Raw genomic sequence first — 24,850 nt, 5'->3', positions numbered from 1 at the left:
TCTAGGAACCTTTACAATAAGTCTTCCCCTAATAACCTGTGCTCTTAGATTCATTTCTCAGGTTGCATATTATAGTTAGTCCATATAAGCAAGGCATTATAAGGTTTGTCTTTTCATTTATGGTTTATTTCACTGAACATACCATCCTCAATGTCCATTTACCTAGTTGCATATCTCACAACTTCATTCATGGTTGTAGCAGCTCAATATTCCATTATATGTACACACCACAGTTTGCCATTCTGTTCATCAGTCAATGTACCCTTAGGCCACCTCCATTCACTGCAAATTGTGAATGCATATGTGTCCCTCTTTTCAGTTCTCCCAAGTATATACCCAATAACAGGGTTGCAGGACCGTAAGGCAACCCCAAGCTTAGCTTTCTGTGGAACCACCACAGTACCCTCCAGATGGGCTGCACCCTTCTACTTCCCCACCAATGGTGATTAGGTACATCCCTCTCTTTACATTTTCTCCAGCACTTGTATCCCTCTGTTTATTTTTTAGACAGCTTTATTCACACATCATACATTCCTTCCTAAGTAAACAATCAGTGGTTCCCTGTATAATCACATAGTTATGCACTGACCACTAATATCTATGTGAGAACATTTCCATTTCTTCCAAAAAGAAAGAGGAAGAGGTGAAAAAAGAAAAAAAATAAGAAAGAGAAAGAGAGAAAAAATGACTAAAAAAACAAAAGAAAAATAAAATTAAAATAAAATTAGAATAAAATAAAATACAATAAAAGGACAGACAACAACACCAATGCCAAGAATCCCATACCCCTCTCTTATATCCCCCTCTTATAGACATTTAGCTTTAGTATGTTGCCTTTGTTGCAATTAATGGTAGCATATTTCATGTTACTGTTGACTATAGACTCTAGTTTGCATTGATTGTATTTTTCCCCAATACCATCCCATATTCAATACCTTGCAAATTTGATATTCAATTGTTCTCCCTCATGTAAATACATTCTTATATTTGTACATTTAATCACAATCATTGACCACTCTAGGTTTCACTAAGTTATATCATCCCAGTCTTTACCTTCTATCTTTCCTTCTGGTGTCCTTCATTCCCCTAACCTTCCTCTTTCAACCATATTCAATATTCACAGTCATCTTTGTTCAGTGTACTTACAACATTGTGCCACCATCGCCCAGTATTGTGCTATCCATTTCTGGATATATACAATCAATCCTGTTGAACATTTGGTTCTCCTTCAGTATCAGATGCCCAATCTTCACCCTCTTTCTATCTCCTGGTATCTTCATTTCTACACTCTTCTCCAAACCTCTCCCTCCTGTCTTCCTATCTTTCTGTAGCACTCCCTTTAGTATTTCTTGTAGAGGAGGTCTCCTGTTCAAGAACTCTCTCGGTGTCTGTTTATCTGTAAATAGTTTAAACATTCCCTCATTTTTGCCGAATATATGATTCTCAGTTGGCAGTTTTTCTCTTTCAGTATCTTAAATATATCATAACACTGCCTTCTTGCTTCCATGGTTTCTACCAAGAAATAGGCACTTAGTCTTACTGAGCTTCCCTTGTAAGTGATTGATTGCCTTTCTCTTGTCATATTGTCAGATTGACAATTGTCAGTTGTAAGATTGGCTCTGCCTCCCAGTTTTCCCCCAAAATCAGGCAGCCACTGTGGCCTGCCACAGGGATGGGAGGTAGGCACTGGGCACCCCAGCAATTCACAGTGTGTGGTAATAAAGACCTTCTGGCTTCTAGTGTTGCTCTATTTTCAGCTGTTCAGCAAGACCTGGGTTTGTTTTGGAGCCCTGCTTTAACAGTTGGGTTGTCTGTATTTTTCAGGCAAAACAGGGCTGGGTTTCTGTGCAGGGTGAGTAGACTAGCCCTTGTGTTCCTAATAAATGTTCTGGAGCAACTTTTTAAAAGTGTTCCTATTCTCTTCCACTTTCTGGACTGTCCAGCAGAGTGTGCTGTTTGGTAACTTAATCATTCTAAGTGTGCTTTGCATCTGTGCACAGGCTACATCTACACAGGTGAGCTGAAACTGAAGGATTCATATGCCCTCACATTACCAGCCAATTTCTGGCTCAACGTGGAGCTTCACCCGTGGCAGAGTGCTCCCTCAGCTGACCCAGTACTCCAGATGTCCCCAAGGCAAGGAAATGGCTGCTGGTTGCTGTTTCCCTCAAGGATAGGGGAAGGATTTTCAGATCCAGGGCTGGAAACATAGTCTCTGTCCACATTTTCTCATTCTCTTTGCCTCTCAGTGACCTGGGCCTTGAAATGTCCTTCCCTGTCACCCTGGTCTTCAAACTTGGGGTATGTCTCATGGCTGTGAGAGATTTTAAAATCTGTGTCTCTTTTAGGAGGGGTCCCAACTGCTGATTCCATGCCTTTCCAACATGGAGAACAAGTGAAAGGGAGGGGAGAGGATCAGCTGGTCTGGGATGGAAGATTCCTACCTGATATCTCTTCTCTCTTCCATTTGGCATCTTCAGAGTCCTTCTCCAGTCTATATCCTCCTCCAGAGTTTCAAAGAATTCAGAGCTGTCCTTTTTTTGTTGAATCTCTAGAGAGGAGTTTTCAGTAGCTGTTTATGTTGCCATGTTGATGATGTCACCTAAGCCTTCTCTCAAGTTTTTATAAGAATTTAAGACTTGACAGATTGGGTCATATCAGTATTCCCTGTATCCCAAGTTTCTATCTTCAACTGTGGCAGTAAGAGAAATTTTGTGGGAAGATGGATATGTTTGCTTTTCATGACATCAAACTTAAACATTCAGGAACAATCACTAATAATCTTAAATACTTCCCAACTCCTCAAGTATCTGCAATGCATAAATTTACCTCAACCATTTTGCAACTTACTTACATTTTATAATTGTAATACTATGTTTTTCTACATGCTGATAACTAATTTGACTAATCTTTGCTCACTGAATTGCCTGATTTATTGAGGGAATAAGCTGGATGTTTTGGCATTTTATAGATACAGCCAAAGGCACACAACAGGTAAAATGAATAAGGAAAATTCTTCTGACAGTTTGTCAAGCTCCCCTGGCATTCAACAAGATCTCTTCTCAAGGAATCTAAAGGACATAGTAGGACCAATGAATAGATGGGGCCAGCATCAAATATTAGTAACTGTGGAAAAATTGAGGGACTGATGGTAGACCTGGGTCAGGGGCTTAGGACCAGGTGGTATGAGACATATATGTGGGTGTAGGTAACATTTCTGACCTTCTTATCACACTTGAACTGGATGGTCACTTGATTTCAAGAAAAGGAGTCTCCTGCGGTCTTGGCCACATGTTTTAAGATGATCCAGGTACCGACAAAATCTCTGATGTAGTCTTGGGGGCTGTGTTAGTTTCCTAGGCTGCTTAAGCAAATACTGTGAAATATGTCAGGTTAAACAATGGGAATTTATTTGCTCATGGTTTTGAGACTGGGAAAATGTCCAAATCAAAGTATCATCAAGATGATGCTTTCTCTTCAAAGACTGTGGCATTCTGGGGCTGGCCACTGGCAATCCTTGGTTCCTGTCACATGGCAAGGCACATGTTGGCATCTCCTGATCCCTCCTTTCTCTTCTGGGTTCTGTTGACCTTCAGCTTCTTGCTTCCCATGGCTTTCTCTCTGTCTGAATTTCATTCTCTTATAAAGAATTCCAGTAATAGGATTAAGACCCATCCTGCTTGAGGCGAAACACGCCTTAACTGAAGTAACCCCATCAAAAGGTCTTATTTACAATGGGTTCATACCCACAGGAATGGATTAAATTTAAGAACATGTTTTTCTGGGGTACACACAGCTTCAAACCAGCAGAGGGGGAAATTTATACAAGTATAGGATCCCAAATAATGGGGCTTGCTCTAATCAGTACTGGCAAAACTTCACTTGGAGTATTAGATTCCTTTTTGGAAACCAGCCTTTAAAAGAATATAGTCAGTCTGGAATACTTTCACCAGAGAATTACTCATGTGATGAAAGGACTTCAAACCATGACATAAAGAACACAGGATGTTTAATTATGAGTGAAAGAATAATTAGGGAGGGATGCTTTGTTGAAGAGGGATTAAATTTGTTCTGTGTGGCCACTTATGGAAAATCTAGGAGCAGATTTCAGTCATATATAAGGAAGAATTTTCTATCAATTGGAGCTGTCTTAACAATAATGTACTGCCTTGGTAGTGTTTCCTGTTATTATGGGTCTTCAGGTGCATATATATAGGGTAAACATTAGACAAGAAGAGGATAGAGGAGATTCCTGAAGTGCATAAATGCTTGGACCACGTCAGTAGTTGGTAGAGTACTGAACCTCAATGACTAGTGAATATTGAAAAAAAATGGAAATAATTGACATAGGTTTACAGCTTTTTTTTTTTTTTAACAAGTGAGGACTGATAAGGTCTTAGGGAGCCAAGGGATAACACCTTTCTTCTTTTCCTGAGTTTGAAACCCATTGGAATTTGGAGTCAGGCTGCCTGGGTCTAAATGTTGTCTGGGTCCAAATATTGCCACTTACTAGCTGAGTGAACATGAGCAAATTCTTTAAACTTTCTGTGCCTCAGTTTCCTCATTTGTAAAATGGGTGTAATAATACCAATCCTAAGTGCAATGATAAGTGTTCCATAAGTGTTGGGTATTAGCACTTAATTGAGCTATAGATACAGGAATTAGCTGGAAGATAAAATATCACCTTTAGCACGGAAGAAGCTGACATGGGAATTGTAGCTTTAGATCTGCAGCCAAGTGGGTGTGCTAATACCTTACTCCTGAACAATTTACCCACCCAGTCATTGACACAGCTGGAGAACTAAATAGGACTTATCTGTAGGGGCTGGCCCCATTCCTGTTTAGTTCTAGTATGTGAACATGCTGTGGACAAGATGGCTCCATAAAGTGAGACATCCAGAAGGGGCCAAGTCAAAGATGCTCAGTTCTGTATTTAAGACATATTAAGTCAAATAAGTCACTCCTCCTCCTATTGTGAGGAGTACATGAAGAGTGGGGAGAAAAGCTAGGAGTATTATTCTATTGGAGCTCTCACCTCCTGGAGATATGAGGCAAGAAATGAAGGTTCACCCTCTAACAAGGACATTAAGGAAAAAAAAACCTTATCTTTTCGAAAACCATTATTTTATAACCCAAAAGTAGAAAGGGCATAATCTCAGAATGAAGCAAATTCCTTTAATAAATTTAGCTTTCTATCACATTGCCCTTATTTTACACAGATCTGAAAAATTTCAAGAGGGTTTGGCACAGTACCTGTACTAGCATTTGGGAGCCACTGAACTGGATGACTTTTAAGACCCTTCTAACCATGACATTTTGTAATTCTATGATAGAATTTCATTTGTACCTGGTCTGCAGAAAAGAACCAAGGGACTGAACCTGGGTCAAGGGACAAGTAGAACCTGAAAATGTGTTTGTGAAAGGGTTGGCAGTCAGGTCCAGAACAGAGTGTTTTTTTTCTCTTTGGAATTCTTAATCATATTTCCCAACTGTCAATATGGAGAAGAATTTATCTAAAAAGGCCAGGGAGTTGTGATGAGAACTCGATGTTGAATCTCTAAGCCCAAACCTTGAGGTCTGGGATTTCATTGCCAAAATTTGCACTATGATAGTTGGAAGAAAAGATAGATATGTCAGTTTCATCACCTCTCTCAGTAATAACATTTCAAATATGTTCATTTCTTTGTCCTAATATTTTATTACCGGCTTGTAGTTTTCCTCTTTCTACATGTGGTCCCACTCCCCGCCTTGCGAACTGATGAAGCTACATTGCAGCAAATTGAAATAGAAAACCATACATCCAGGGTGATTTATCATTAATGTGAAATTCTATCCTAACATGAAAGTTGAGAAGCAGGAATCCCAAGCTATTTCAAAATTCATATTACAAGATAGACAATCAGATGCCCCCAAACCATAGCATTTTGTACTACATTAATTGTATTCTGATAGAGCCCTTTGGTTGCATTTGTATTTCCAAATAAATACAGACATATGTCACCATTTTTTATTGATTTTGGACTTTCTTAGGAAGGAAACACTGTTAAATTATAATAAATAGTTTCAACTAAAACAAATAGCACAAAACCCATTAAGAAGGCATTTGTTGCAGAACTTGGTTTGATATGTCAGCAACAGGTGAAATCATGTCAAAATAATGTCTTCAGAAACTAAATAAAAATTTGTTTGCAAATTTGTCTCCAGCAAGCATTTCCAGAGTATAAAAATCCTTAAGAATCAATATAGTTTTATTCAGTATGCAAATGCACTGAAAAGCATTACAGCAAAAATTCCATTGCTGAATTATATGATAGTGTTAGTGAATTAATAAATAATAGTAGATGATAAATAATATAGTAACTGAATTAGATAATATATTTATGAAGAAGTAGAGAGAGAAAAAGATTAAGGGGATAGTCTTGGGAGGAGATCAAATTTCAGATAAGCTAAAATAACATTTTATATTCAGAAAAGTAATGGAGTTTTGTCCTGTAACTTGCAGAGTCCAGTTAAACTAAATTTCACTGCAGCTTTTAAAAAGAGGGAAGGGTATGTAAAATGCCTAATTCTGAAGTGATAATCATTTGAGTTCTAATATTAGGCAGCCTGCATCTATAATTTGCATAACTGTGTTTGCCTTCCAGGTAATTGGGAATTTAATTGTTATCAGAATAAAATTTGAGTCTTATTTCCAATGATGTCAGGGCAATATATCCCAATGTGCATTTCATAATTAGGCAAATGGCAGGAGCTGTGCTTCAGCATAAAATCATAAAGAGTTTACCTTCAGTATACCCCAGGTTCTCTTTTGCTGCTACCCTTTTTCTCCTTTCTGCCTTCTAGAGCCAGTTCTCACTGTGATGCTTAAGCTGAGTCTGCTCTTCTTGGACCTCTCAGTTTTCTCCTCCCACTGAAACAGATCCATCCTACTTTCCATCCCCTTCTAATCTCATTACTGGTATGTTTAAAGGAGCTAATTTGACAAACTAATTTCTTTATCCATTTCCTCTCCCAGGTAGTTTATTTTTATTTTTGCAAAGTAAAGAAATAAGAAACCAAGCCCAACCTCAGCTACCACATAATATCTTCATAGTTTCATAAAAGAAAGGGCACTTTAATGCCAAAAAAACAGGAAGGGTATAATCTTGGAATAAAGGAGAATCCTTTTAATTGACTACATTTAGCTTTATGACAAACTGTCATTACATTGACCTTATTTTTCTAGTTTTGCAAGAAAACAGTGAAATTTTATCTTAGCCCAGCATTATTTTGTAAACTGGTGTTTGAATATTTGTTCTAAATTGGATAGCATTGCTGTGACGTTCAGAAGGGGTCATTATAGTTGTTACTGAGTTTCTGTGCTGGGGCAAAGTACAGTTGTGGCACGAAGCAAAGGAAAGTTACGAGGCCCATCTTAGAGATATGACAATAACAGCAAGCTCAGGGGTAAGGTAGAAAAGAATGCAGGGAATACAGGAAAGAAGGTTGGCAAGGAGGGTCACAGAGTTACAGGATGAAGGGCCTTACAAACCTGGCTCCTCGAGGGGAAATGCCTGAGGTTCTTTCTCTGGCTCTCACGACCTCTTTGATATGAATGGTTGGAATTCTATGGTTTTCTATGGAGGGGCTTGAATTTGGCTGTCCACATCACACTGTGCAGTCAGCTTCCTTGTTGCAATGATCGAATATGGCAATTCTCCCTCCTCTGTAAAGCATCACTGATATTATCCCATCCCAGGTCAGCAAGACAACATCTTTTATTGATTTGAATTTTGCAAAATAGTCTGTATGCAAAGTCTTCTAGACTCAGGGAGAGCAAAACCACTAAATTATGCACGTGTTATATGTACATGGTATATTTTTATGTATGTGTATATTCTAACTTCCAAGAAAGATCAAATCAGTTTCTGTTTTGTTGTTGGTTTTTTTCCTTTGCAAAAAAGGGCCAAAGACCTAAATCAATGCTTGAACTAAGTGCTGTCAGGGCTCTGGCTTTCGGGTTGTTAGGAGCATTGTGAGAAAAAATCCAACGGAATAATGCTCTGTTAGTTGTGAGTGAAACCTAGAGACCATCAGAGGGAGTACTTTAGCTGCTGTAAAAGTGCTCAGAGGGAAATAGATAATAAACAAACAGCAAACAATCTGATGTCAGAAATGATCATTATTGCAAAATGAGACTGAAAGCCTATTTTTTTTTAGCAATTTCTATGGATGAAGTCCCAACTCTGGTTATGGCCATCATTAGCTGGATAATTCTTTGAGTCTGGCTAATGTGGAATCTTGCCAAGGACAAAGAGGATTTGTTCACTAACTGGTAAGAGAGGTATTGGTCATGCATGCTTAAATGTGGTAATAGTCCTGGTCTTTAATGATACAGATTTAATGAAGATGATGCTATGCATTTTTAATTGTTCACCTATGATTTGACATTAGCCATGCCTTTCTCACTAATTTGAAGATTTGTTGGCCAGCACTGAAATTAGCTGAAACCTGGATCTTTAAATTGTCAGTTCCTCTCAAATTTCTCTTGCCTTTGTCTTTCCTAGCTCCTTGCTATTCTGTTGATGGGCCCCACTTGCCAGACAGGACAACCTCCATTCCATTTCTAAATCATTTTTTAAAATGGCAGGGAATATACCAGCAACCTCAAACCTCTTTAGTGGGGCTTGAAACACTGATCAAAGAGAGAGATTTATGCTTTCATCCCATCCCTGAATTGCAGTGTTTCCCACTCCTCTTTCTTGGTGAATTTTGCTTTGATCTCCCACTCTATAGCTTGTCCCATAGTTTTGCCTTGTCTGCCTCTAGGGCTAAGTTCCCATACTGAACCTTGCCCATATCCTGTCAATGTTCTTTCCCTAGAGTCTGTCCTAGCTCACTCATTTCATACCTTATTGGCTGGCAAAATATGGACACATCAGGATGACGACTAACACTGCAGGATGATGACTGATAGTATCTTTGACTTCTGGGTTGGAAACTTTATAGGATTTCTTGTAAGAATGGATCCCCTCCCTTTGACCATTACTTGAAGCTATGGAAGCTGCTCTGGACATCCCAATTGTCCTGGCTGAGGCCAGCCTCTGAATTCTAGTCAGGTTCCCTCAGCACCTATCCTAATTAATGGGTCTTTTCCTGAGCCAGTTTATTCTCCTATCTTACTCTGTGGCTGAACCCATTTATGATTTGACTTTGAAGTAAATGTGAGGGATGTCGCAAAAATTTCTATCAGTGATATCTGAAATTTCCTGCTATTAGAGATTTAGCCCTTTGAGATAGGGAAGTGTGTCTATAGGAGACTTCTGTAAAAATGCATATATTCCAGGTGTCTTATTTAGGGTAGGCTAGGCTAGGCTAGGTTGTTGTAATGAGTAAGCTCAAATTTGTAATGTCTCAACACGATAGTCTATTTCTTGCCCACATAGAACCATGTGTTGTTTTTCAGGTCAGCAAGGTGGTTTTCCTCCACATAGTCATCCAGAGATTCAGACTTTTTCCATCGTGTGTCCCCTCCATTCCTTAGGGCCTCATTGGAATCTGCCTCCAAGTGGTGGAAAAGAAGAGACAACATGGAGGGTAAACCTTTTCCTTAAAAGCTTTGACCTGGAATTGGCACATATCACTTATTCTCACATGCCATTGGTCAGAACTCAAGCACATGGCCACATATAATTGCAAGGGAGGCTGGGAATGTAGTTTAGTCATGTTACAAGCAAAAGAATTGGAGAACAGATTCTAGAGAAATGCTAACAGTCTCTGTCATACCAAATAAGGATAACACACTAATTTATTTTTGACCTTTGATATCTTAGCAGTTTTGTTCATCAAGTTGCTAATATTTTGGGAGGCAGGGAATAGGGTGTGGGCTAGGTTAGGGGAGGTGGGAGAATACATTGCCAACATATGGGTCAGTGATGGGAAGTCAGGTTTCTTTGAGGTGACAAAATTTGGAGGACAGGGCTCTAGAAAGTCAGGGGTCAATACGAGGATACTGGGAATAGGAGAGACGGGGTACAAAGAGAAAGTAAAGATGAAAAGGATGTTTCAGGTTCAGTTTTGCTTCAGGCTAGCCCTGATTCTAACATCTGCACCCAAATTGCTTGCCAGGTGAGGGTCTTAAAAACATGGATGATCCAATTCTGTGCCTATTTCTACCAGTCATCTGTCTTTTCCAGGAGAGGGAGCAAAATACTCTGAAAGTCGTGGCTCTCAGTGCCCTTCACCAGGTTCCTGCTTCTTCTAAGAGTTTTTGACTTAGTATCAAACCAGGACAATTAAAATCCCATCAATTTCATCATTCTTAGGTCTTTGCTAAGGTTACAATGAAGCAATAGCTTTCCTACAGCTACCCATTTGGTGTTAGGCTGCCCACTGGGAGCCTTATTATATATGAGGTGAAATCTTTTCACATAGTGTTGGGTTCTGTTTCCTGTTGGTCTGGCCACTTTCCAAGAACAAGGACTAACTTCAAGTTCATTTACATCCTACACCCCCACAGCCCTACAGACTGTGAGAGACTGACACTTGCTGTTGACCAACCAACCCATCCTTAGCTAGTTGGTCTGGAACATGAGTTGATTCAGCAGGAAGGAGTGGGAGGGTGAAGGTTACCAAGCAATGAGCCTCAGCTGTTGTCTGCAGCGCTGTTAATGGTAGTGAATCTGATTTGTGTTTAAACTGAAAGCACTTTGCAATGGTAGCAGGAGGCAAAGGTCTGGGGAAGAAGCAGCATGGAAATTACAGTTTTTCCTTTTTAGCTTGTGTCTCAGATATGTTCACCAGATAACAAAAGAATCATTGACGGTTGGAGAGTCATGGATAGTCAATCCAACCTGAATGAGCAGATTTATAAGGGTCTTAGGACCTCATTAGACTAGATGGTTATCCATGTAATGTGTATGAAGGATATGAAAATATCCTTTTCTTGCAGTGCATGAAACTGCATCATTAAAGATCACCCTTTAGGAACTTTCTAAAGTGATTAAAATGTTTATTTAATAAAAAAATTATGTAACAACTAATGTAGTGTTTATTTAATAAATTAACACTATATGTTAAGTACTATTCTGAGGGCCTTATAAGATATTAACATACTTATTCCTTGTAACAACCTTATGAGGTAGGTACTTTTATTAGTATCCCCATTTCACAGATTAGGAAACAGAGACTTAGGGAGTGGCTCAAGAACACATAGCTAGTGAATAGCAGACTTAGGATTGTAAACCCAGGAAGTCTGGCTCCAGAGTCTGCTCTCTTAACTGTTATACTAGGCTGCTCTCATTGCATGGGGCACTACATTTATTTTGGGGAAGGTAAGTAATTTTGGGAAAAATTTGTTTACCCATTCGTACTACCATCCCTTCTACCCAGCAGAGAGCAGAACTCTGAATGTTTTGAGGGTAAGGGGCATAAGAGGTCCTGAAGAGACTGTTGGGGTAACCAGAGTGTCAGAACTAAGGTCTTGTTAAAGGGCTAGAACCCCTTCTCACTATGTATTCTCCCTAAACATGCTTCATTCAAGGAATAGTGCTTTCACCTGTTCTAGTTTGTATGAATTTGATTCTAGTTATTAGCATTATTTATATATATACATATTTTTACTGAGATTGTTCACATACCATACAACTATCCAAAGATCAAAAGTGTACAATCAATTGCCCATGGTACCATCATACAGCTGTGCAACCATCAACACAACTTTTTTTTCAATTTTTAGAAAATTTTCATTACTCCAGAAAAGAAATAAAGACAAAAAAAGGAAACTCAGATCCTCCCATACCCCTAACCACACCCCCCTCCATTACTGATTCATAGTTTTGGTATAGTACATTTGTTACCGTAGATGAAAGAATGTTAAAATACTACTAACCATAGTATATAGTTTGCAATAGGTATATATATATTTTCCCTATATGCCTCTCTATTATTAACTTCTAATTATAGTGTCATACATTTGTTCTAGTTCATTAGAGAGATTTCTAATATTTGTATAGTTAATCACAGACATTGTCCACCACAAGATTCATTGTTTTATACATTCCCATCTTTTAACCTCCAACTTTCCTTCTGGTGACATACGTGACTCCGAGCTTACCCTTTCCACCACATTCACACACTTTTCAGCACTGTTAGTCATTCTCACAACATGCTACCATCACCCCTGTCCATTTCCAAACACTTAAGTTCACCCTAGTTGAACATTCTGCTCATAATAAGCAACCACTCCCCATTCTTTAGCCTCATTTTATATCCTGGTAACTTATATTTCATGTCTATGAGTTTACTTATTATAATTAGTTCATATCAGTGAGACATTGCAATATTTGCCTTTATGTGTCTGTCTTATTTCACTCAATATAGTGCCCTCAAGATTTCTTCATCAACCCATTTCTTTAAAGATGGTTTTGTTCACACACCATACATTCTGTCCTAAGTAAACAATCATTGGTTCCCTGTATAGTCACGTATTTATGTATTCAGCACCATCTCCACTATCTACATAAGGACATCCCCATTTCTTCCACAAAGAAGGAGGAAGAGTCAAATAAGGTAGAGAGACAAGAGAAAAAGAAAAAAAGAGAGAGAGAGAGAAAAAAAAAACACGACAGCTAGAAAGCAACAAAAGGAAAGACAGCATCAACCCAAAGTAGAATAAAGAGTCAGACAACATCACCAATGCCAGGAGTCCCATACCCTTCCCCTATTCCCCATGCCCCATATGCATTTAGCTTTGGTATATTGCCTTTGTTATATTAAAGGGAGCATAATACAATGTTTCTGTTAATTATAGTCTCTAGTTTGCATTGATTGTATTTTCCCCCCAATCCCACCCCATTTTTAACACCTTGCAATGTTGACATTCATTTGTTCTACCTCATGAAAAAAACATATTTGCACCTTTTATTACAATCGTTGAGAACCCTAGGTTTCCCTGAGTTACACAATCCCAGTCTCTATCCTTCATCTTTTGTTCTGGTGTCCCAGATGGTCCCAGCCTTCCTCTTTCAACCATACTCACAGTCATCTTTGTTCAGTGTACTTACATTGCGGTGCTACCATCTCCCAAAATTGCTTTCCAAACCTCTCACTCCTCTCTTTTCCTCTCCGTCTGCAGTGCTTCCTTTAGTGATTCCTGTAGAGCAGGTATCTTGTTCACAAACTCTGTCATTGTCTGTTTGTCTGAGAATATTTTAAGCTCTCCCTCATATTTGAAGGATAGTTTTGCCAGATATGGGACTCTTGGTTGGTGGATTTCTCTTTCAGTATCTCAAATATATCACCCCACTTCCTTCTTGCCTCCATGGTTTCTATTGAGAAATCCACCTATAGTCTTATCAAGCTTCCTTTGGATGTGATGGATCACTTTTCTCTTGCTGCTTTCAGGATCCTCTCTTTATCTTTGATGTTTGATAATCTGATATTTAAGGGTCTTGGCATAGGCCTATTCAAATCTTTTCTGTTTGGGGTATGCTGCACTTCTTGGATCTGTAATTTTATGTCTTTCATAAGAGATGGGAAATTTTCATTGATTATTTCTCCTTTATTGCTTCTGCCCCTTTTCCCTTCTCTTCTCCTTCTGGGACACCAATGACATGTTCATTCTTGCTTTTCATTTTGTCCTTAAGTTCCCAGAGATGTTGCTCACATTTTTCCATTCTTTTCTCCATCTGTTCTTTTGTGTGTAGGCTTTCAGGTGTCTTGTTCTCCAGTTCCTGAGTGTTTTCTTCTGCCTCTTGAGATCTGCTGTTGTATGTTTCCATTGTGTCTCTCATCTCTTCTGTTGTACCCTTCATTTCCATAGATTCTGCCAGTTGGTTTTTTGAACTTTCAATTTCTACCTTATGTATGCCCAGTGTTTTCATTATATGGTTCAGCTCTTTCACCATATCTTCCCTTAACTTTTTGAATTGACTTATTATTAGTTGTTTTAATTCCTGTATCTCAGTTGAAGTGTAAGTTTGTTCTCCTGACTGGGCCATAACTTCCTTTTTCTTAGTGTAGGTTGTAGTTCTCTGTTGTCTAGGCATGGTTTCCTCGGTTACCCAAATCAGGTTTTCCCAGACCAGAATGGGCTCAGGTCCCAGAAGGAAGAAATATTCAGTATCCAGTTTCCCTAAGGGTGTGTCTTAGAAAATTGGTACACCCTGTGATGCCTCGGGTCACTGTGCTTTTCTGCCCAGCAGGTGGCACCTGTCAGCCTGTAATTCCAGACTGGTGTGAGGAGGTGTGGCCCATGGCTGTTTCCTGTTTTCCCCATCTCTGTTGTCTGGTTCTGAATGGAAAGCACATAGTAGAGCTGGGCCCACCCCTTTCCTCTTAGAGAAGATAGACCCCCTAAGGAGCAGTCATTAGCATTTCAATGGTCTCTCCCTGCCTGTGCTATCTCCACACTTGTCTGGGTCAGAGCACTGGGAACTGAAAATGGCTGAGGCTTTCTCCACTGAGCTGAAAAAGGGACAGAAAGTCCCCTTCAGGGCTAGTCCATGGTGACCCTCCAGCTCTCCATGGTCAGTTGTCACCCAAAGCCTCTGTCTGCTTGCTGGGGATTCGTAGCTCATAGTGAGCAGTTCACACTCACTAATTAAATCCCCAGTTGGAGCTCAGCTGAGCTATATTCACTTGCTGGGTGAGAGCTTCTCTCTAGCACCAGGAGGCTTTGCAGCTCGGGCTGTGGGGGGAGGGGGCTCCCAGCTTGAATCCGCAGTTTTTATTTACAGATTTTATGCTGTGATCTTGGGCATTCCTCCCAATTCAGGTTGGTGTATGATGAGTGAACAGTCATGTTTGTCCCCCCGCAGTTATTACAGATTATTTGCTGGTTGTTCTTGGTTTTTTGTTAGTTGTTTCAGGGGAACTAACAAGCTTCCACTCCTCTCTATGCCACTATCTTAAGATTCTCCTCTCTGTTAGCATTTTAAGGCTCACCTCTTGTTTTATATTTTATTTATTATACCTAGAGATGGTACAGACTGAAAATGAAACCAGGTGGACTCCTGTTCACCCAAGGAACAAAGAATGGTTTGGGTTGACTGGCAAGCAATGGGCAAAAATGTTAAAACAGTTTTCTGATTCTGTATTCAGAGTCAGTGTACCTTGCTTCCCAAGGACAGCTCTGCGGAGGCTGCTCTGACAGGATTACTTTCCCTTGCCTCACCTCCATATGGATAGTTAGGTACTGGGCACTACTCTCTGCTCAAAACTCTGGATAGCTTTTCCCCATCCTGCTTCTTCCTCACACCACACTTTCTAAGTGACTGACTGCCTCCTCCAATGGCACCAGATGGCAAAGGGAGACTGCTCTCCAGAATGTTTTCATCTGGTATCATATAACCCATGGAATTCAATCTATAGCTGGCTCTTTTACTCATAACCTTGTCTGTGGATCTTCAAATCTTCAATTTTCTGTATTAGAGTTATATGTCTCACTGGATACTCCAGAGATGATAAAAAGGGGGGTGATGATGATTTCAATGTGTATTACTCCACCAGTACTTGCCTCCAGAACAATTTCCCTAGCCAGATACAATAACTAAGTCAGTCAGTCAGCAGAAATCCAAGCACCTACTATGCCCTGGACTTTAGATAAGCTACTGCATGCTCCAAGCAATATGAGCTTATCTCACTTGGCCATTATGTACTCTATTCCTAGAGAAAGAAAAGATATCTTGACTAGCAAACATTTTGTTCCCTGTGCAGAACTTGGAATTCAGCTCCTACATTTAGGTGCTGAGCTTGTTGTCCTCATAATTAATGCTAAAAAGAAAAGATTTGGAAAGAACACAGGAGTAAGAGGCTAAGTCTCCGAGGGAGGCTGTGCCGGTTTGAGTGTATTGTGTCCCCCAAATGCCATTATCTTTGTGGTCTTGTGTGGGGCAGAAGTTTTGGTGCTGGTTGGATTTGCTTAGAGTGTGCCCCACCCAGCTGTGCGAGATAATTTTGATGAGATGTTCCCATGGAGGCATGGCCCCACCCATTCGGGGTGGGCCTTGATCGGTGGAGCTATATAAATGAGCTGACTTGGGGGGAAGAAAGATGAGTGCAGCTGGGAGTGATGTTTTGAAGAGGAGCAAGCTTGCTGGAGAGGAACGTCCTGGGAGAAAGCCGTTTTGAGGCCAGAGTTTTGGAGCAGACGCCAGCTGCCTTCCTAGCTAGCAGAGGTTTTCCGGATGCCATTGGCCATCCTCCGGTGAAGGTACCTGATTGCTGATGTGTTACCTTGGATGTTTTGTGGCCTTAAGACTGTAACTGTGTAGTGAAATAAACCCCCATTTTATAAAAGCCTATCCATCTCTGGTGTTTTGCATTCTGCAGCATTAGCAAACTAAGACAGATTTTGGTACCAGAGAAGTGGGGTGCTTTTGCTGCTGAGTTTGCAAATACCAAACATGTTAGAATGGCTTTTTAAATGGATAAGGGGGAGTTTCTGGAAGAGTTGTGAGGAGCTTGATAGAAAAGGCCAAAACTGCTTTAAAGAGACTGTTTGTGGAAATATGGACTCTAAAGATACTTCTGATGAGGACTTGAACAGAAATGATGAATGTGTTGTAAACTGGAAGAAAGGCGATCCTTGTTTTAAAGTGGCAGAGAATTTGGCAAAATTGAGTTCTGGTGTCAGATGGAAGGAAGAATCTGGAAGCAACAACTTGGAATACTTAGCTGAGGAGATCTCCAGACTACGTGTGGAGGACGTATGCTGGCTTCTCCTTGCAGCTTATAGTAAAATGCGAGCAGAGAGAGAGAAACTTAGAACTGAACTCTTGGGTTCAAAGAAACCAGAAGTTGATGGCTTGGAAAATTACGGGCTTCCAGTGGGTAGAATCCCAGAAGCTACAGCCCAACCTGAGGACAAGCCAAGATTGGATAAGGAGTTAAGCAGAAAGGATTTGTGGAAACTCCTATTGTCTGATGGCTTTGACCCCTGCATGCTTCATGCAAAGCCAACAGAATTTTTGCGAGATCTTTATAGACGGAGCCATTGCCGGTCTGGACTGGAGGAGACAGACAAGGAAAAAATTAAAGGAAAAATCTCTTCAAAGACAGAGCCATGGAGGTTGAGGTCTGGAGTCAGGAGGTCTAGGGCTGAGAGAGCGGAGCAGCCCACACGCAGGGAAAGGGTGAGTTTGCCCTGGAGGTCAAGGGCGGGCTTTCCGCCTCGTTGCTCAGGAAATGTCCTGCCACCCCAAGCCCCAAAGAGGGTGGAGCACATTCCCAGGGAATTGGGGAGAGCCTGGCTGCCACCACGTTGTTCTGAAGGGGTTGAGCGTGTGCCCCGGAGATGGAAGGGAATCCGGGAGCTGCCCCGATGTTTGAGGAGGGTGGGGCCGAGAAGGTGGTCTCCCAAATGTGTGGATATATTGGAGCACTCACCTAAGCGTTTGGAGAGGAAAGGGCTGCCGAAAAGGCCCTTAGGAAGGGTTAGGCTCCCGCTCTCTCAAGCCCCAAGAATGCAACATTGTTCTGTAAATGACTCTCGGACTTTGAAATCTAATGGACTTTGTCCTGTGGGTTTTAGGAACTGTTTTGCTCCTGTTAACCCTGTTTTCCTTACTGTTTCTCCTTATGGCAATGGAAATGTTCATCCTATGAATGTCTCTCCTTTGTATATTGGAAGCACATAACTTGTTCTAGGTTCACAGATCCACAGCTAGAGGGGAATTGTGCCTTGGGACTGACCACGCCTAAATTGATTTTGATGGGATTTTGTACTTAACTTTTGTTACTGAAATGGTTTAAGTTTTTGTGATATTGTGATGAAATGAATGTATTTTGTATTTGGAAAGATAATGTCATTTTGGGTTCCAGGGGGTGGAATGTGCCGGTTTGAGTGTATTGTGTCCCCCAAATGCCATTATCTTTGTGGTCTTGTGTGGGGCAGAAGTTTTGGTGCTGGTTGGATTTGCTTGGAGTGTGCCCCACCCAGCTGTGGGAGATAATTTTAATGAGATGTTCCCATGGAGGCGTGGCCCCACCCATTCGGGGTGGGCCTTGATCGGTGGAGCTATATAAATGAGCTGACTTGGGGGGAAGAAAGATGAGTGCAGCTGGGAGTGATGTTTTGAAGAGGAGCAAGCTTGCTGGAGAGGAACATCCTGGGAGAAAGCCGTTTTGAGGCCAGAGTTTTGGAGCAGACGCCAGCTGCCTTCCTAGCTAGCAGAGGTTTTCCGGATGCCATTGGCCATCCTCCGGTGAAGGTACCCGATTGCTGATGTGTTACCTTGGATGTTTTGTGGCCTTAAGACTGTAACTGTGTAGTGAAATAAACCCCCATTTTATAAAAGCCTATCCATCTCTGGTGTTTTGCATTCTGCAGCATTAGCAAACTAAGACAGAGGCTTAGAAGTGAACTCGGTGCGTTTTCTCCTACACCACTGATCCCCTCCATAGTCACATGTGGGGAATGCAAATGCCCTCCTCAGGCCCTCTAGTTCAATTTCAGCATAAGTCAATTGACCTATCGGTACTGTGAGGAGCAAAGACTCAAATGAAGCAGCTGCCGAAAGGACTTTGTCAAGCTGGAAATGAATTATTAATATGGTTCTGAATGGGAACTGCATTGGAAACCAGGCTCTTTATTACTTACATTAATGAGCAGGAAGACGATGCAGTGAGAAAAATCCCAAGTTTGGAGAATGCTACAATTTGGAGTGCAACAATGAGTGAAGAAACAATGAAATCCAACAAATGTAAATCCAGACTAATGTGTCTCTCAACAAAGAGCTGAAAGAGGGACTATTTTCAGAGCAGAAAAATGCTAAAAAGGGTGGAAAGACATTACTATAGTCAGTTTGTTTGAAAATGTAGCCCACACTTAGGAAGGCAAGAAGAGAATGTCCAGATTGCCTGCTGGATGGACACAATACAATGCATCTATCAAAGGAGGTGGCATTATCTTTATTAGAGATGTGTGCCCAGTACAATATGCCATTTGTCTCTTATCTAGGTTGAATGGTAAAGTAAATTATTCTAATATAATATAATATTGTGCTCCTCAGAGAGATTCTGATTCTTCACAGCTTGCTTGGCAGAGGAAGGTGTGTAAGTGTGTGCTTTCTGTATAATTCCTTTGGTCCTAGTTGCTTTTCTTTCTCTACCTACAGAGCCCTCTTTCCCACCAATACCTGATTCTCCCTCCTTTCCTCAGAAATGGTCTTTTGTTTAACCCTCTTTCTATCTGTAAGCCCTCTTTTTCTTTAACCCTTTTTCTACCTGTAAGCCCCAGTCTGGCAATGCTACAATTGATCCCTGCTTTTACAGAAAGCATACAATTTCCTGAGATGAGGGAGGTGGCACTATTTCGCCCCATTAAATTTGATCCTCCCCCAAACTGGCATTTTTATTTTGTTTGTCCTATTAAATCTTTTAGTTTCTGGACATTTGATAATGTACTTTCCTCCACATTTCTGTCTTTTACAGGCCTCCGGATTTCTGTCCTTTTTTGTCTTTAAGCATTTGTGCCCTCGTGGTTATTGTTGTTTATCAGGCTTCTGACCCACTACTTGCCCTTACCTTCCCTGTTTCCCTTTGCTCTGACTCTAGCTTGCCTACCCAGCCCAAACCCATTGCCTTATTTGATTTCTAGAACCTGCATAATCTGTACTAAATTTCCTCTACTTCTCTGTCCTGCCTATTCTTACCTGCTATAACTGATGTTTTGGAGTGGTGTCATTATGGCCACTTCTCCTTGTACAGCTCTTTACCGTTTCTTTCCAAAAAGGCTTTGGGTCAATTTAGGGAGTGATAAGAGGATGACTGAAGGGAGTGTGTGTGTAATGAGCCACTTGGAGATTATTTTTATCACTTTCTGTTAAATAGCTACCTCATCAGGACAGGACATTTTAAAATAATCTCCAACAGTGTCAATAATATTGGTTTACAATCATCGACCTGAGCTGCAGCTATGTTAACCCTGAATTCTGAGTCAGAAAGGCCTCTGGCAAAGTCTGGGAAAGAGGTTTGATTTGATTTAGCTGCTCTAATTAGTGGAGCATGATATAATAAGGATACTACATTACTTTTCACATATGCATGTTTTCTTTGAAGTAGCAACAGTTATGGTTGATCATAAATAATCTTTGACATTTTATAGCTTAAAATTGTTTTCAAATGTATTATCCTGTTTAATTCTTTTATTAGATTGAACCATATGAAATTGCTGATATTTCAGCATTTTGACTTACAAAAATGAAATGGCAATTTCATATGGTTCAGGCTTATATCTTCAGGTGAGGAAATTGAGGCTTTCCAAGATAAAGTGGCTTTTCCAAGGTCACTCATCTCCCAAGTAGCAAGCTGGGATTCAAATTCCCCTATCTCACTCTTGTTTTTTCCCTTGTTCTCTAACTTGGTTTCAAATTCAAGATTCTCTATAAATCACTAGCCACAACTTCTAGAATACAAGTATTACTTTTTATTTACAGTGGCCCACTGGAATTGATTATTTGAAATGCCCCTGAACATTTTAAGAACAGTCTCAAGAGCCTCAAATTGACAAAAGGAAAAAATTTAAAAATCCTCACATAAATAATGTTCCAACCATGTGTTCTCACCTTTGTAATATGACAGCCTCTGGGTATTTCTGTCTCTTGTGTTCTCTCTTGCTCCCTACCTTTGTTTGTTTGTTTGGGTTTTTGCTGCCTCTTTTTTGTCTCCTCTTATTCCTTCCCCAATCTATTTTGTCTTCAGCTTAAGCTCTGAAGCTTCCTTTGTTCTTTATTGGCATTGTACTTGGTCAAGATCTGATTGATTGTACCATTGACCCCAATTCAATTCAATTCATTTCACCAAATTTCTGTATGAACACAGAATCAGTGTTCATCAGGGTGTGGAATCAGACATCCTAGTGGGGCCCCAGCCACTTGCTCTGTGAAAGCTCCTTGTTTACTAGCTTGCCTGGAAGCATCAGGAAGATGCTGAAGTGTGCCCTTCAACAATGCTAATGCTGTCCCAAAGGAAGACCTTTCAGACCTGAGCAGCCTCCTCTGTCTGCTAGGCCACAATATTATGGCAAAGTAGTGCTTCACTTAATTAAGTCAAACTGGTGAGAACCCTGCATATTAATAAGCACCCTAATGAGCATTAATTTTTGATGTTCTTCATTAACAAGCATTATAAACTATGAAAAATTTTGGTTTGACTTTGTGCCAAAATGAGGATGAGTGGTTGTTTAAAGCTGTAAATCCAAAAGCTTCCCCTGGGAGTGAAGGGCTGCTCATTAACACTTCTGGAGCTTGCAGTGTCAAATAAGACAAATAAATGGTCTGACATGGGTCCCACTGTCCCTTCCCCCTCCTGCCTTTATCAAGCCTTTCTTTTTTCAGTGAACTCCCTCTCTAACACACACACACACACACACACACACTTACTCAAAACCACTTTTCACTTAGACTGTTGGAAAAAATGCTCACATCTTGGGAGTTACTAGACCTGGTAATTGCTTGCAAATTTCAGATAATGAAACTTCCATCTTCAAAACATAAATGCTTGGCAGGGATACACAGATGGATGGAGAGACATTTCTTTTAATTGGGACTTGAGACTTCATTAGAATTTTTTAAAGAAGACACATTTTGTTCTACAATTTGTTGTTAAATAAGGAAAGTGCAAGCAATAATGGGTGTAAGACACACATCAGACTCAGAAGGAAGAATAGGCATGATAGGAAGGGCATGAAAAGGTCTTTTGGCTCCAAACCTGCTGTCCTAAGGCCCTGCCAACATGCCCAAATTCCTGTCATGAGGCTTTCTTTTTAGGGCTTTTCTGTTTTAATGAAGTTAATGCTTTTTATTACCTAGGAGGGGTAACCTATTCACCTGGCAACAGGATTTGATTATTTCATTACATTCATTGCCGCTCTATAGTTTGTGGAATTAAGGCCATAAAATATAAAATGAGTATACGTTGTTGGAAGAATAAGGCTGAGGTTTCTCCAAAGCCTTATGAGCTACCCTGGATAGCCACAGGGTAGTCATGGGGCAGGAGGTTATGACATATCTGTGCCTGGATGAGCACTGAACACTTACTTTTACTGCTTTCCAAATTCCCTCAAATCTGTCTTATGTCTTTCCATGCGAGTTTGACCAAAATGAGGATGACGGCTAGACCCAGAGTTTAGAGATTCAAATATGGGCTTTGGCTTCAGGCAATACTGGGTTCAAATCCCAGATCAAAGAACTTCCAGCTGTGTGGCTTTCTCAGCCTCAGCTTCCTCATCAGAGAAATGGGACTACCAATAATATCCATCTCATAAAGATTGTTGTATAGACTAATATGAATTGATGTGCACAAAGTTCTGAGCACATGTCTGACAGAGTAAAATCTCAACAAATAGTGGCTGTTATTCTTTTGTAAAATGGTCTTTATGTTCTGATGTGTGCAATATGCAAGATCTCAGGGTCATGTTTTTTCTCCCACCCTCCCTCTCTCCCTCCACCTCTGCATCACTTATTTTGTTCATTACCTTCAATTTGGATTTCTATGAGGTATTTATCTTTCTTAGATAGTCTTCCCTCATCAGCCAATGTTCTCAAGGCTGTCTCCCTTGGCGCCCTTCTCAGTGTCTTCTTGTGGATGATTTCAACACTGTTCAGGAAAACCTTAATGAGTTCACATCACATCTGACTCCAGATCAAAGAAAGGATTTCACATCCAAAATGTAATGGCTTTTGAATTAACTTTGACATTATTTCCCCTTTCATTGCTGCCCATAATAAAAGCTGTCCATGCAATATGTTACCTTCTTACTTGCCAGTGATTTTGAAAGAATAAATGAAACAGTAACTTGATATAGAGGAAGGAGGCAGGGATGAGGGGGTGATTTTAGGGGGAATTCTCTCTGTTGCTGTAGAACTCAGGAGGAAATTTTGGCATGGAAACTAGGCATGCAGCCACTTTAAATGTGACAAACAGATTCAGTCAATGGACATCTACTTACTTGTTATGTATCCAGCCCTGTGCCAGGTACCGAGGGGGCAACTAAGACTTCTGAGATACTATTCTAGACCACAAGTTGCTGAAAATCCAGCATGGAAGATGAGATTGTGGTTCATAATATTATTGAATAAAAATGAAGTGGGAAAGGTTTTGTGGGGGGGAAACAGCACCTGAAGTAGGCCTCCAATGATGAGTTTGGATAGCAGAGGAGGGTGGAAGACATAGAGATTATATGTATATTGGTGATAATAAGAGAAGAACAGGGCAATAAAGGGAAATAGTGTTATTAGAAAACCCAGGGGCAGATATAAATGTGATGTCTGCAGAGGACAGTGAGGAAATCAGGTTGATGGGAGCAGAAAGTGTCTGGTGGAGAGCAGTGGGAAATATGACTGTAAAGCATAAATATGTCCCACTTCCAAATGATCCTGAGAGGCGGGCAGAGGACTTTGATTTTACACAGTAGGCAATAGGGAACCATTGTATATTGGGAGTCAGGGATGTAATGGGATTAGGCTAAAGAGATAATAGAGGTAGGGACTGGGCAGGAGGCTGTTGCAATGGTTTAGGGCCTGCAACTCAAGCAAGGGCCAGCAGTGTCAACATCAGTATCACCCGGGAGCTTATTAGAAATGCAGTTTTTCAGGCCCTACCCTAGATCTACTATGTAAGTTATCTAATGATAACAAATTACCTCAAAACTAAGAAGTTTGAAACAACAAACATTTATTATCTCACAATTTCTGTGGTAAGGGAACTAGGATTAGCTTAGATGAATGGTTCTGGCCCAGCATCTCTCATAAGGTTGCAGTCAAGATGTTGGGCAGGGCTTCAGTCATCTGAAGGCTTGACTAGGGATGGAGGGTTCACTTCCAAACTCACTCATGTGGCTGTTGGCAGGAGGCCTCAATTTGTCACTGAGTTGGCCTCTCCATATGCTGCCTGAGTGACTTCTCAACATGGAATGGTGGCTGGCTTCTCCCAGAGTGAGTGATCCAAGAGAATGAGAAGGAAAAAGAAAAGAACCAGGAGAAAAATCACATGGTCTTCTTTAAAATGATCTAGGAAGTGATATACTATCACTTCTGCCATATTTTCTTGGTCATGTAGACCAACCCTGATGCCATGTGGGAGAAGACTACACAGGATATGAATGCCAGTAAGTGGAGACCTTTGGGGCCATCTTGTGAGGTGGCTATCTATCTACTGAATCAGCATCTGCATTTTAACAAGCTCTCCGTGTGATATGTATGCAAATTATGCACATTAAATTTTGAGAAGAGCTGATCTAGCAATAGCAAAAGGTGGGGAAGAGACATGTGAAATGATAAATTGATGGATTCGGAAGATCTAGGGGATGAAGTAGAGGGAAGAGTCAAAGATACAAGTCCAATTTCTAGCTCAGAATATAAAAATAGGGGGGTTCAGGTGAGAGGGAGATGACATGCTGAATTTGAAGCAATAGTACATCTAGAGCTGAACTTTGAAGTTGCAGTAATGGTCTTTGGTGGAAAGTTGAACTGGGAAGTCAGCAGTAGAAAGAAGGTAGTCAAGTCAGGAGTGAGTATAGAAAGGTTGAGACAAATGAATGGATTGAGGTGATGGAGAGGAAAGGAATACTAAAATTAATAAGAAGCAATAGTGGAAAGCATGGAAAGTGGAAAGATGGGCAGAGCAGAGGATGGGAGCAGAAGAGATGGGGCCAGGTAGGTGTGACATGCTGGAGAACATAAAACATTTATACTTAAAAATTATTAAATTAAAAAAATAGGTATCATTTAAGCATTGGTACAATATTCAAAAAGCATAAGAGTAGGTCTTCTTTAATTCTTGTTCTTTAGCCAGATGCAGCTTCTTATATGTCCTCTCAGGTATATTTTCTGCATATTTATTTATTTAACACAGTTAAATAGTACTTACA

Source organism: Choloepus didactylus, chromosome X (assembly GCF_015220235.1).
Source record: "Choloepus didactylus isolate mChoDid1 chromosome X, mChoDid1.pri, whole genome shotgun sequence".
NCBI lineage: Eukaryota > Metazoa > Chordata > Mammalia > Pilosa > Megalonychidae > Choloepus > Choloepus didactylus.
Note: the sequence above shows the minus strand (reverse complement) of the source record.